Source organism: Euprymna scolopes, chromosome 41 (genome assembly GCF_053919585.1).
Source record: "Euprymna scolopes isolate OS-2025 chromosome 41, ASM5391958v1, whole genome shotgun sequence".
Lineage (NCBI taxonomy): Eukaryota > Metazoa > Mollusca > Cephalopoda > Sepiida > Sepiolidae > Euprymna > Euprymna scolopes.
The window spans coordinates 9,415,635-9,419,529 of NC_136522.1; positions in this window are offsets into that span (position 1 = coordinate 9,415,635).

A 3,895-nucleotide genomic window follows, 5' to 3' on the forward strand; every position below is an offset into this window, starting at 1 on the left:
ATATATAAAAGCGAAAATGTGTGTATGTATGTATGTTCGCTTTTTGTGTATGTCCACAAAAGGATTTTTTTCGGCAGCTTCTCGAGGCAGTCGCTTATTTTTAAAACTTTTTATATCCCGTCAAAATCATAATATCTACGAGTTACGAACGGGGGTCGCATGTGTATTTAATTTGCCCGACTTTCAAAAGCTAAATATTCAACATTTTTCGATCGGCGCGTGTAGATTCGCCTTTTTTGCATAATAAAAGCGAAACTTGTACGAAGGTTGTACACATCGTTCCCAGCGTCCAAAAGCAATCAGCTTTGTTTTTTCCTTATATCAGACAACTGCTATTCAATTTGGACAATCCCCTTTCAATGGGGAGCTGGTTTCCTCCTCTCCCATCGTCTTTGGAAGCCCAAACTGCCCCACAGTAAATGAAAGAACGGACCCGCAGTGAAACAAAGTAAAACGCCAAAAAACTGCCCCGTCATCGTAACGCTCCCGCGATCACCTCATTAAGCGGCCACCTGTCAATCAAACCTCCTTGACTTGACTCACTTTAATCGCTCTTACATTAACATTGTCACCTTAGTGCACGTGTTCAGGCTCAGTCTATAGACCTCGAGGCTCCGGGTTCGAGCCCACATGCCACCAACCCCCTCCCCATTTTTTTTTTTTTTTTAATATTATAAATCGCTATTGTTACGTTTCCTTTTTGTTCTGATTTACTCCCCCCCAAAAAAACACACGCACCTACAAATACCCGGGCAACGCCAGGTACCCCCCGTTAGTATCTATATATATAAAAGCGAAAATATGTGTATGTATGTATGTATGTATGTGTGTTTGTGTGTCTGCTAAAAACTTTCGACAGACAGATCAAAAATTCACAAACTTGGTATCATATTGAAGCTCCATCCTTCGCCCGAAAAACATCGACAAATTGGACAAAAACGTTCATTTTTTCACCCCGAAATCGACAATTTTCGACAGGGAGGGTCAGCAAAAACGGTCCTCTCGTGACGACGACCAGTTCTACGCATGCGTCAGATGACGTCATGACCTGATTTACTTTAAATAGTTGAAAAACTGAACAAATTTCATGTACGCCGTGTTAGCTCAGTTGGTTAGTGCGTTGGTTTGTTATCTAAATGTTTTGGGTTCGAATCGTGGTGTGAGATGTCTTCTTTTTTTTTTTTTTTTAAATTTAAATATTGAACCAGTGTTAGTTAAGCCATTTTTCACGTAACGTTTGTTTTTCTGTTTTGTTTTTTTTTACTTCTCTTATCCACCCCCGACCACACACCCAAAAACACCCGGGTACCCACCGATTTTTTCAATTTTAATATCGAAACAGGCTTATTTAAGCCATTTTCACATGTTTTTTTGTTTTAACGTTCGTTTTTCTGTTTTCTTTTTTGTTTTTCAGATTTTTACATTTAACATCGTTCGTTTGCCTTATGTTAGTTTTTTTGTGTTTTTTTTTTTCCGATGTTTTGATTACCCCCCCCCTCCCACTTTTTTTCAGATAAGTTTTAACGTTTGTTTTTCTGTTTTCTTTTTTTACTTCTGGTCATTGACCTCATTAAAAACAACTGCTGAATAGCTATTGCTTACGTCGTCGTCGTCGTAACGCTCGCACAAAATCTTAACTCTACGACTTCCGTGCAGACACCTGTCAATTTTGTTCTTACTTAAATAAATTCAAACATCTTTCAGTAACTCATTCTGGCTGGCCGAACGGTTCATGTTTTTTTCACATTTTATTTTCCAACTTCGCCTTAGGGCTTCGGGTTCGATCCTACCAACTTACCAAAACTTTTTAGCCCCACCCCCGGTTTCTTTTTTATTTAAGAGCACACACACCTCAAAAACCCCAGGCAACGCCAGGTACCCCCGCTAGTATAATATAAATCTCACCTGTCTGTTTAAATGTATGTATGTCTGCCTAAAACTTTCGACAGAAGCAATGGATTTTTGAGATTGGTATCGTTTTGAAGCTCGACCCTTCAGACGACAAATATCGAAAAATTGGTTAAAAGCATTACTTCCTTCACCCTCAACTGGGCACTTTTCTAAAAGGAGGGGTCGCTTTTTCCACCGATATTTTCGAAAGTCATCCCCTTTTTTCGATTGACTAGCCTTAATTTAAACCTACGTCACTTCTGGTTTGGCGATGCGCTCAACAGCAAAGACATCACGTTTTTTGGGTTTTTTTTGTCACATTCTTTTCCTCCTTCGCGGTATGGGTTAGAGCCTGCCTGCTTGCCTTCCACTTTTTTTTTTACCTGCTCAACACACACCTCCAAACACCTGGGCAACGCGGGGTACCCAGGCTAATATGTATATAAAACAACAGTTCATGAAAAATACAGTCATTTAACGCATCTCACGCTGTTCTGCAACCTTGTTTCTTGGAAGAGATGCAGTTTGAAAAGAATGGAAACAGACAAACAAACAAACATAGTGATGTAGCGGACCAGAGTATAATACCCTAGCTCGCCACAAGAAAATAATGAAACGAATGCAATTGAAGGAAGCAAAGACTCAATTGATGGATAAGATAAACGTCGTTTGTTTGCTGTTGAAAGAATGAACGTTTTAGTTATAACATGTGTTCATGTCCGCGCGTGTGTAACCAATGTTCGTTGCGGGACTGGTGTTGTAGCAAGAATAGGAAATGTGTTTTCATCTCAAGTTCGGGTCACTATCGTTTGCCTGCGCGTGGGAATTGAAGTGAGTGTTGTAGTGGAAATGAGAATCCAGCGTGTAGACAAAGAAGAGGATATTAGAGTTGACATCAGTTAGTAGTCAGCTACGCGAAGGTGTTCTCAGGCACCAGTAGTAGATAGAGAGAGAAAGAGTGTGAATGTGTACATATGGTCTGTTAGCTCGTGCCCCATACATAGTCGCAGGGGTGTTGACGCGCGCAAGCGTGCGCCTCCCGAAAGGGAGGTGGCTGGTTAGCCCAACCACTCTGGTCGAGAGTTAGTCCTAAAAGGGTTAGAAACAGCTTGTCTCTTTGTTTTATACTTGTTTCCGGTGGTCATTTGCACATGTGTATAATTCCTTAGAAAGCGGAAGTCCATGTGTGTGTCTATACACGTGAATGTGAGTGTATGTACGCGAACGTGAATATGTGTACATGTGTGACGTGGGCGCGTATGTATATGACATAGCTTGAAATGTGAATGTGTGTTTTTGTGTGAGACTTGAAAAAGGCTCGTACAGTGAGTTTTATAAATTAGACTAGCAGAGAGGCAACCGGCTTTGCTTGGTCATAAAATACACTTAAATATAATATTTTAATTTTTCTAGATTTCATATATATTATTACAGAGCTGTGATTTCAAAAGTAAAAAACAAAGTATTTAGGTGCCCTCAGCTAGAATCGAAACCAAAAGCAAAACTGTAGCATTCAAAGCTGGTGATGTTACCACTATACCAACGTGACACACATATGAACCGATTAAAAATAAACTAAGATTAATGTACAAAATGTTTAACAATTTTTTTTTCAATTTTGACCCCTTTCTTGACCCCTAAAAACTATTTTAACAAGCTTAAGACCCATAAGAGAATGGTCCATAAAAAATCCAATCATTTGAGGCCCCTAGCGCCGCTCTGCGACTTTTAGTTACAAAGGAAATAGAGTTTGAAAATATGGAGACAGACAAACAGACACAGTGCCTTTTATATATAAGATTTATTTATTTATTTGTTTTCTTTACTCTAATCCATGACGCATTTCATCATTCCATATCTTAGATAAACATTGCTGTAACGATACGCCTTACTCAACAAGCTTTAATCGACCCAATAGAATTACCCTCTGGGAGCAGAGGCGTCCCTAAACAAACAACATTTGATACTATGAAACCGTAAGGAGGCAAACTAAAATACTTCTTTA